We start from the raw sequence: 10,898 nt of genomic DNA on the forward strand, positions 1-10,898 counted from the left end.
TGCAAGAGGATAAAACAAAGTAGGAAAAAACCTACAGATGAAAAAGAAAGCAAAGAACATGTCAACAATGACAATATCTGAACATTACTTCAATCCTGATGTGAACAAAGCAATTTGAAAGAGAAGACTAATCCTATAAATATAAAATGAAGGAGAAGCTTTAAAGTAGACATAAAATATAATGACCTAAAATCATTCATTTTAAGAGGGAAGATAATCCTGTATACTTAATATCTTAAGAAAGCATTATAGTAAAAATATTCATTTATCTGTGCAGTTAACAAATGCTTATTGAGTATCTTATGTGACTAACCCATGCAGTAATTATCCTGGACCAAAATTCTTAAAAAGGTATGCTCTAATACCGGCGCTGATGCCTGAGTCTGCAGATAGCCCAAACCCTACAAGGACTATGTGTTTTTCCTACATATACATACCACGTGGAATGATCTCCTTGTTACACCAAGGCGAAATGAACATTACAGAACCATGGGGCAATTCCTCAGTTAAGCACTTAATTTAATGCAGTTTAGAGCAGACACCATGTTGACAAATTAGCTACAAAACAGCCAACTGTGAAAACACTGTGCTGCAGTCAGGGGTGCCAAGACGTGCTTTATTGTCAACCAGGGGCGTTGTGAAGCTCAATAGGCACAATGGCCACCAAAGCATGTGACTCAAGCTGACGAGGCCAAGCCATTATTTCAGCAAGTTCCCGGCAAAAAAGACACAACTGCCACTAATTACTAAGTATTATTTGTGTAGTTCTGTCTTAAATAACTCCATATATTAATGAAGGAGACCAAAAGAAGCTCACATGCTCTTGGGTTGACTTGGTCGCAATACAAGATGACATCATCAACATGGAAAACAGTCTGCATCACGCCTGTCTTTTTGCATTTCCTGATAGCAAGCTGATGCGGTGGCGCATCCAAGGGAAAGACGCCATTTGGCTCACTGAGACATGGGAAATCTGGGAAGGAGAAAAAGACCCTTGGGATATTATTGCTTGCAGTGAGATATTAAAGATAAAATAAGTAGTTTACAAGTACTGAGCAGGCTATTGAAATAATAATTTCTTTAAAGTACTTGTATATGGGCCTGTCCACAGAACATAGATAGATGTTTCTATTAAGGCAACCAGGCTGCAAGGTGAATGGCAGGCTGTGGAGTGTTCATTTCCCACCTGCCAAGGCCCAGACCCTTGAGAGGTACCGATTTATAGTCATCAAGGAAATCGAAATAAAAGAACTGTCATTTCTAAGGCTTCAAAAAACTCATTACTGGCACTTTCAAACTACTCTGTGCCTTTGAGAAAATACAGAAAAATGGGTATAGTAGTTCCCCCTTATCCATACTCCCCCAGTGGAGGCTTGAAGCCACGAATAGCACCAAACCCTATATACACTGTGTTTTCCTATCCATACATACACATGGTAAAGCTTAATTTATAAATTAGGCACAGTAAGAGATTAACAGCAATAACTGAGATAAAATAGAAGTATAACAATATACTGTAACAAACATTGTGTGAACGTGGTCTCTCTCTCTCTCAAAATATCTTATTGAACTGCACTCACCTTTTCACTTACAGGAAGCACTTTATGGCTTCCCTTTAGCATACTGAATTACCAGCACCATTATCCTTGTGCTTTGGAGCCATGATTAAGTAAAATAAGGGTGGCTTGAACACAAGCCCTGCAGTGAGACAGTTGACCTGATAGGGAAGATTGCTACTAAGTGACTGAAGTGCAGGGGAGCATACAAACCGTGGAGGCGCTGGACAGAAGGATGATTCACATCCCGGGTGGAACGGAGCTGGACAGAGTGAGATTTCATCCCTGTCCTCAGGATGGCACATCATTTAAAACATGAATGGTGGACTTCTGGACTTTTCCATTGAATAGTTTCATACCACAGTTGACCATGGGAACTGAAACTGGGGGAAGGGAAACCACGGGTAAGGGGGTCATAGCAGATGCTTGACTGCCTTCTTAAACCTTGACTCACCGACATTAGTCAACAGCCTCAAACATATGTAATGTCTCAATTTTGGTATCTCTAAGGAAGAGATTTCACCAGATGGTAGAAAAGGAAATAGGACAAAAATCAAAGGAGATGGTTTTGAAAGGAAGCTTAGAGAAACAAACCCAGTGCGTGGTAACTTCATATGTCTAAAAAAAGTGCCAGTCAGCTGGCTGGTGGAGGAAATTTCAAAAAACAATTTTTGCATCGCTGTGGATTGAGTTTCCTCAAGAAAGCATAAATGAAGACTGGCCCCTCCCAGAGACCGAGGCTCTGTGCTGCGTTCTAGAAGCCTGATCCCTTCCAGTCAGGAGAGGAGCCAGCCCTCATGCAGAGAGCTCGGAGTTGAAGGGAAATATCATAAAAAGAAAAGATAATAAAAAGGAAGCTTCCGTTGGAGAGGGCCTAGGAGGAAGACAGGCAAAACCCACTTCCAACCGAAGGTGTTAGAAATGGATTCTATTTACTTTTATTTCACTTTTGAGACAGTTCCTAGAGAGACTCGTGGTGGGCACAGGAGCTGAGAGGAGGGACATAGAACTTCAGTGCTCTCAGGGGGGAGCCACTGAACAATGCCCGATGCTATTTTAATCAAATATGAACTATCTGGGCAGGATGGCAAGAGAAGCTAAACAATCCCTCTGCACTTACTAAGCAGGCGCTTGGGAGAAGTGACTCCCTAGGGAGCTGTGGGTGTTCTCACCCCTTCTTTGAATACAGTGGCTCTTCCCAGTGAGCAGACACCTGGAATTAGGCCTCAAGCCCCTCCCTCTGTGGCCTGGAGGGTCACTGGAAAATGTGACCAAGGGACAACCAAAGGTAACATTTTCACAGTGGCTCTTGCAGACTGGGAGTGCCTGTCAGTCAACACCTGTGGGCCAGGACTTTTCTATCCTGATGTCTCCTTTGCAGGAAGAAAATAAACTACAATGTGTTAACTGCAGATGAAGCCGCACTGTCTGCCCAAGAGTTGTAAAGAGCAAGGACATGATACGAAAATAACAAAAATTTGAAAAGCACTTGTATACGAGATTGCATACTGTTGCCTGGTGGGCTAGCTCACTCGGTTACAGCAATGCCCAATACCACCACAAAGGTGTGCGTTCGGTCCCTGGTCAGGACACATACAAGAACCAACAAATAAAGGCATCAATAAGTGGAACAACAAATCGATGTTTGTCTGTCTGTCTGTCTCTCTCTCATATCTATAAATTTTTTAAAATTTCAGAAGATTGCATAGTTTAGCTTCCCTATTTCAATTTCAGGAAGAAATACTTCTCTTTGGATTTAATGCCAACCATAATGCAGCAATGAGAAGAATGGTATAATTGATTTATATAATGCACATACCTAAAAATAGATGAAAAGAAGTATCTTTGGTGCTGAGGATGGAAATTATTTTCCCTGGGATCTCTTGCACTTTTAAATGGTATGCATACTGATGAAAATCTCTCCACAGTTACCACCCACCTATGGACATGCGTAGATGCGGAAAAAAAAAAAAAAACCTAGCAAACTGTCCTTACAAAGAACTAATGTATCACGGTGCAAATATGAGATGTTGAGGGTTTACAGAAAACTGCAGAGATAAAAGAAAAAGTGGTCAAGAGGATGTGGAAATCATGACTTTTCTTCCGCTTCATTATTAAGAACCGAAGAACTCAAATATTTGGAGTTGTGGGAACATAAAACGAGTAAATGTATGTTAAAAATACAAAGTAGCTCACTGTTCACCTTTTGCTCAGCAAGGAGGATTGATTCCACATGATCAGATATCCTTTCTCTGAGGATGTGAAGTGGGTTTCTAGAATCTGAAAAGCAATGGTAAGCAAGTGAGGAGAAAGACTGTCTTGCTCGCATTGCTCTCAAGAAGTAAACACATTCCACACATGATGGCTGATGATGTGAATAGCATGTGGTGATGTTGATGATACAAAAAAACCAAGCACAAGCTCATTACTGCTCATTATTATATTAACTTTAGTTAGTTTCAGATGATTTATGTGGGAATTATTTGAATCTGAATCTCTTTCCTATAGTTCATTTTAAGTCCCTTTAGAATGCAGGGAAAGTACTATTTCTCTAGATCAAGGGTAGCCAAAGACAGACCACAAGACAAATCCTGTCCACCATCTGTTTTTGTTTTTGTTTTTGTTTTGTTTTTAATGTGAAGAAAGTTGTATTGGTACCCAGCGCTGTCTCTTCATTTGTGTACATATATATTGTCTCTAGCTGCTTCCACTGACAATGGGAAGGTTCAGGGGTTACAACAGAGACGGGACAGCGCACAGAGCCTAAATTATTTATTATCTGGCCCTTACCAATGAGTGCACCAGACATTTACTTATTTATCCTCATTGTCTCTGTGGCACAATAAATATCAGATACGTCAAATTTCAGTATCTAGTGTTATTCTCCTGAATGTAATGAATGGGATTTGCTTTAAGCTGCCCAAGGGTCCTCCCTGCTCTGTGTTGCACTCTGTTCTCTCCACCAAGAACATGGAGTCTGCTTTCTCTCACCTTGAATCTGGGGCAACCCTGTCACCGCTTTGACAGCAGAATATAGCAGAAGATGCCTGGCAGCTAGCTTTCTGGCAGTTTCTGCCTTGCTCCTGACACCCTGAGTCGCCACGTGGAAAATGTGCGCCCCCTGCTGGAGAAAGAGGCCCCACCAGTCCCAGGTGGATGTGGCCACAGAAGTGGCCCCAGGCAACACTACAAGGCGAACTGCTAGCTTGGTCTAGGCAACCAACAGGGCTGCAAAAGAGGTCCTTGTTTGAAACCACCAACCTTTGTCATTACGCAGCAATACATGAACTCAAGGTTTTGATGTTCCATTTAGTATTTCAAAACTTTCACATGTTTAACAAATAGCCCTGGCTGGTATGGTTCAGTGGATTAAGTGTGGGCTGCGAACCAAAGGGTCTCTGGTTTGACTCCCTGTCAGGGCACATGCCTGGGTTGTGGGCCAGGTCCCCAGTGGGAGGTACACGAGATGCAACCGCACATGGATGTTTCTCTCCCTCTCTTTCTCCTTCCCTTCTCCTCTCTAACAATACATAATTTTTTTTAAATTATTTTAAAAGATGACTTTAAAAAGGTATCTAAAAAATAGTTCTAAAACAGGCCAACTCCATCATCTTTTATACCTTAAGAGCAAGAAACACCAGTCTGTTCAGAGAGCAGTGAGCAGGGAAAATGCCTCCTAAACTACAGGGAACACGTGGAGACTCATCTAACACAGTGAAATCACCTGGCAACAGCAGCAAGCTACCAAACACAAACGAAACTCTGGGAAGATTTTTGTTTTAAACCACCACCTCAGTTTCAGGAGTTTCAGAATCTCATCTTTGAAGACAGCATTTTCCCCCTTCTACATGTCTTATTACACAAAAAACAGGTCAGGACAAAGAAAGATTTGATGGAAACCAAAAAGATAGTTGTTGAGTTTAATTAAGTCTGCTGATGATGTTGCAGGAAAATGAAGCAACCAGACCCTGAGGGATTCAGGAGTATGAAATGTATTAACGTGCACGACCGGTAGGAGTCAATCTCCAAATTCTGAGCCCCGAACAAAGGATTCTTCGGGTTTATATAGCCTTCGGGGTAGTAAAGCAAGATACAGAAGCAGGAATGCGGAAGTTAGTCCTAGCTAGGAGGCGAAAGTAAAGTACAAAGGCTAAATTCAAAGGTTAGTTTTTAATAGCAGGGGTGCTAATCTCAGCCCTAGCTAATGCACCATTGTTTACTTATCCCAGACAGCCCCCCCCCCCCCCCCCGTCATTCTCCCCAGGGCGCCTGGGGCCTGGGCAAATAAAGGTTAAACAAAGGTTCTTCAAAGCTTCCCATATCAATGAAAGGCAACTTGCCATTGACTAAGCGCTAGGATCAAAGTTGGTAACAACTGTCCCAGAAAAGAGAAAACTGTTCAGGAGAGGAAGCCAATGAAAGAAGAAACTGACGTATTCTCCTCCAGAATACAAGTCCCCTTGGGATCACAGAAGCCTGGAGCAAGGGATTCAGTCTCCCATGGGGTATGGACATGGGGGCTCAGCAAACTGAATTTAAATCTCAAAGACCAGAGGGACTTCTACTAACCATTGAAAAACAGGTGCCTCAAAGAGGGAGCTAGAAGAAAACAACTCCAAAATGATTATGGCAACTGGGTGTGTTTGTGGAGGAGGGAGTGGATGATGACTTGTTTTTCTTCTTGTTAATTGTGCTCTGAAGTGTCTGCACCTTTTAGCTTTTAACTTGGTTTTATCTGGGGGCTGAAAATGTTGGTATCATGTGATTTTCAGAGAACTAGAGATTGGTTGTTTAATGGTATACTACTGCTGCTAGTAATTAATAAGCACCTTAACATTTTTACAAAAATGTTTTTTAAGTCTCAGTGGGATGAAGAAAATTATTAAAGCATACAAATAAATATATTAGAAAACAGAAAATATAGCATTGTTAGAAATACAGGAGCAAATTTCTTGTAAAGAAAAAACATAAAAGTGATCATCTTTGATAAATATAATTGATAAAAAAGGAGGAAATGCCTCCTAAATAAATTACGAATGTTAAGGATCTAACAACAGTTTCTGAAAATTAAAAATATAGGCAGGTACGATTGCAATATATTTGAAAAGGTAGATCAGGTTTGGCCAACTTTACCTGTAAAGGACCGGGTGATACCTATTTGAGACTTGGTGGGACATGTGGTCTCTGTCGCAACCCTCCGTCTCCGCTAGCGCTTGGAATCCACTGAATTCCAGAGTTAAAGGTAAAAATCAGTAAAAGACAATGATGAGTTAATGAACAACAATGACTGAGTGGAAGAGGGCTTTCTAGAGGCATTTGCATGCAAAACCAGTGAGAGGGTTATTCACAGTAATTCGTCTGCACAGCAATTTGGCAAATGTAGGAAGAGCCCTAACAGTATTGTTGATGGTGCATGTTGATACCTGTGGAGGAGGGAACCCTGCTGCCTGGCTCTCAACCCTGCCACGGGCTTTGGAGAAGGGACCTTTGGAGCTAAGGCTCCAGCTTCTGAAGAAGGGGCGCCACCCAGGAGGCCCCTCTGGAAGCAGCTGCTGCCACCGCAAGAGCGAAATGCTATTGCAACGGGGACAGGAAGAGCGAGATAGTCAGGACATAGTCCCTGGCGCGCGCGCGTCCTCTTGTCCCTCTCCTGTGCCCTCTCCTGGCACAAATCGGGAGCCCACCGGCAGAGGATGAATGTGGTGCGCAGACTCCCCTTTCTAGAAAAACAGCACAGCAGAGTGGTGAATGAAAAACTAGCAACACCTTGAAACTTCTTTATAAATTTCCCTTGAGGGTAAAAAATGTACTGGGCATTTGCCAAACCAGAGTCCTGACTCTAAAAACCTTAAAAAACAGGACTGAAAAACTAGCACCAGATGTTCCTTTTAGAGTAACTTCCGGAAACAAGCAAGACTTTCATTCATTATTATACTCATTATTCTACTACTTATTTTAATCTTGACTTTGTGATAGATCTGGCTTGGAACTTTTAAGGAACAGGATGTAGTTTTCCTATAGTTTTATTTCTCCACATTTTTCTGTACAAAATGCATGACAGTCTTACTTCTACAAAGCAGCAATTCTTATGACCAGTTGTAAGACTTGTAAACTAAGACCGGCCGCATTACAGAGCATCTGTAATGTAACCTGACATAAATCGAAAAGCCTCAGGCAGCTTTCTAATATGGTTACACACTGACAGCAATACACTGATGCTGACATCATCTTATTAGATCAGCTGGTCTTGACTGAACCCAAAGGACAAAGGGCACACACAATTTCTTGAGAAGAACATTTGTTAGGAGGACAGTTTTCCTGTGTACTAAGTCACTTTTGACAGGAGATGTGTAAAATCTAAGAACATTTAGCTACTTACTGCTTAACCAACAGGAGCGATTTTGTCCTGGTTACAGAGAGAATATTGTTTGACCTATCCTTGATCATACCATGCATGGTATGTTTGCCATATCATGTCTTGGAATGGTACACACAGGTTTTTAAACTTGTCCTCTCAATAAAGAAAACCAAAAGAACTGGTTTGCCATATTGATTAATAAACCCAAGATCCCTTGGAAATTATCATATGTGTTGAGTTTGCTCTATTCAATACAATAGCTGAAATATTCCTTGGATGACCGATGATGTCCTTTCCATAATGTCGTGAAGAGTTGCCCTGGAAATCAATTAGTGAGCAAAGTGGCAGACCATCATTTCTTCCTCTGCTTTTTACCAATTTAGTAATTTTTTTATTTGTGTGATTTCCATGTGACCACCGAATAACAATTCCTAACACTGCATGAAAACACTGGGGGGGGGGGTGATGGGAAATGCGGTCAAAGTGGAATGTTTCAAAATCATTTCAAGTTTTCATCCACTTTTTCTTTCCTTTTAGCTCCCTGTGTTATAACTCTGTCCCACAAGACGACTGCCCCAAAACTTAATATCTGGGAACTCTTACAAAGCCAGGTTCCTGTCTAATGGGGTAACTTTAGACTCTAGAAAATGTGAAAAAGCATGTACCTGACCATCCAGCAATTCTGAGTGTATGACCTAGAGAGATGCTGCCATTTGGGTACAAGGAACTATGGGCCAGGGCTGTTTTCCAGCACTATCAAGGAAATGCAGAACTTGGAAGCGATCTGAATGTGCAACAATGGTAAAGAAATTAATGTAGGATATTACACCCATGTGATAGACCCTTAACCGTTTAAAGGATTAAACTAGATGTGTGCATATGTAAAAACACGATTTGATGCAGTTATGTGTATATACATAATATAGGTATGTATTACACATATCCTGTGTGTATACATGTATCCGTGTGTAAATATGCATCTATACCCATGTCAAAAGCATGAGGAAGAGTACAAGCTCAAGGCGATGCGTATGCATGATCTGAGTCCACACCTCAAGCTCAGAGTAGCACTTTCTGTGCAAAAGTACAGGGGGAGAGAGCCAGGTAATAATGAAGGGAATTTTAGCAGAATCCAAAATGTTTTCTTTTTGAAACAGTGGCCAAAAACAAATCTGACAAAATACTACTACTTAATTTTATGGTGAAAACATATTTTGTGTTCTTTCTTCTGTCCCACAAACTTTAAGGTTTTTACAAATAAAACTAATGTAAAAATAATGTTGAGCAGTAGCCAGAGCAGGTACATGCCCCTCGGTTAGCAAATGGCTTCTGAACATTCCAGAATTTCAGCAGTTTCAGCCCAGGCAGTGAGGTGTGAGCTGTTCCACTGATGGGTGCAAAACATACACACCACATAGGCCAGTTGCTCTTAGCTATTGCTGCCTAACAAACCACTACACAACACAATGGCTTAAAGCGATATGCATTTATTACCAATCAACAATATGTTGGTCAACTGGGCGGTTCTGCTAAACCAGAAAATTTGGTAGTTCGATTAGCTTGTCTGTGCATCTGTAGTGGGCTGGTAGGTAGGCTGGGGGTTGGCTGGCCTAAGACAGTTTCACTCACCTGCTGGAACAGTCAACTGGTTGTTGACTGAATGATAAGACTAACTAGGCAACCTGTCTCTTACCCGTCAGGTTAGTCTGGACTTGTTCACATGTCAAGCAAAATTCACTTCTGCTGTGTCTTCTTGGCTAAAGCAAGTCCCAAAGCCAGACTAGTCTGAGCTTCGTACATAGCAGAGCAGCTCCCTTGATGTGATTTATTGAAAAGTCAGTCCTCAACAGAAGGAAAAAAACAGACCAAGTTCAAGGGGAGAGAAAATAGATTCTACTTCTTGATAAGAGAAACTGCAAATTCACATTTCAAGGGTTAGGGACATGAACATGGTGTGTGTGTGTGTGTGTGTGTGTGTGTGTGTGTGAGGATTTAGAAACATTTTTTAACGTCTACCATACCATGGCTTCTTAGGGACCATGAAATTAACAAAGGGTTTGAACACAATGACTGGTTAAGCTTTATGTGCTCCAATGCAGCATTTCTGGTGTTCGCTTTCTTTGAAATGCAGCCCAGACACATTCCAACAGCATTCATCCTGACACTAATAGGTGTGTCTCTATACAACTCACAAATCATTTTCCAGATAATAATGGACAACTAATAGACGCCGACAACCTGAAATTGTCTCGAAAGTCACCTTTACAACAGTGAATATTGAGCAGTAAATAGAACTGCAGGCTGCTGCAATTTACCTCATGCCAAAGCAGATCTCCAAAATGACATATTAAATCATCGCACTGAAGGCTGTAAACCCGAGTGAGAATAGTACAAATCGATAGGAAAAGTCGAGTACTTTATTACCTATGGTTTATCATGACCTTGCGGAAGGATGAAGACTGATGTCACAAAATGCTAAAATGGGAAGACTTGTCAAGATGAACTGGCTATGATTTGCATTATTCTGAATTCATGTTATTTTTGCTGCCACTAGCCTGTTTATTAACATTTTATTGTTTGTATCGTAGAATCTGTATATTCTTACTCCTACGTCCTGCTGTGCAGAAGAATTTGGAAGTCAACAAAGTTTGAAGATCAGTCCACTGTATGTTTGCGTATGAAGGAAATGATATGAAAGTATAGCACTGGATGTGCTGAACTTGGGGAGAAGTGTGAACTCAGTGGAGAAAAGGAGGCCTTGGCTGGCCTTGGGCAAGAATGCACAAAAAAGGACATACTTCAATATTGGATCAAACAGTCTCAAACATTTGAAGTTCTCAAACATGAGTTTTCACCCTGATTGGTGTGGCATCGTCCCACAAGGCAATGGGTTCAATTCGCAGTAGGGCACATGCCTGGGTTGCAGGTTCAGCCCCTGGTTAGGGCGTGTACAGAGGCAACCGAAGAATGTTTCTCTCCTTTTC

The 10,898-nt window shown here is 41.4% G+C and overlaps 1 protein-coding gene across 1 annotated transcript in view; it reads right to left on the reverse strand.

Annotated features, from left to right (window-relative positions):
- The window catches only part of FRMPD4 (FERM and PDZ domain containing 4), a 697,120-nt gene extending 690,348 nt beyond the window's left edge, over positions 1–6,772 (reverse strand). The window contains exon 1 of the mRNA XM_037157582.2: positions 6,690–6,772. The gene's annotated coding sequence lies outside the window, so the exon portion shown is untranslated. The remainder of the gene's footprint in view (positions 1–6,689) is intronic.
- Positions 6,773–10,898: the final 4,126 nt, after the last annotated feature.

This window comes from Artibeus jamaicensis, unplaced genomic scaffold (genome assembly GCF_021234435.1).
Source record: "Artibeus jamaicensis isolate MK-2021 breed Jamaican fruit bat unplaced genomic scaffold, CSHL_Jam_final scaffold_1283, whole genome shotgun sequence".
In the NCBI taxonomy this organism is placed as follows: Eukaryota; Metazoa; Chordata; class Mammalia; order Chiroptera; family Phyllostomidae; genus Artibeus; species Artibeus jamaicensis.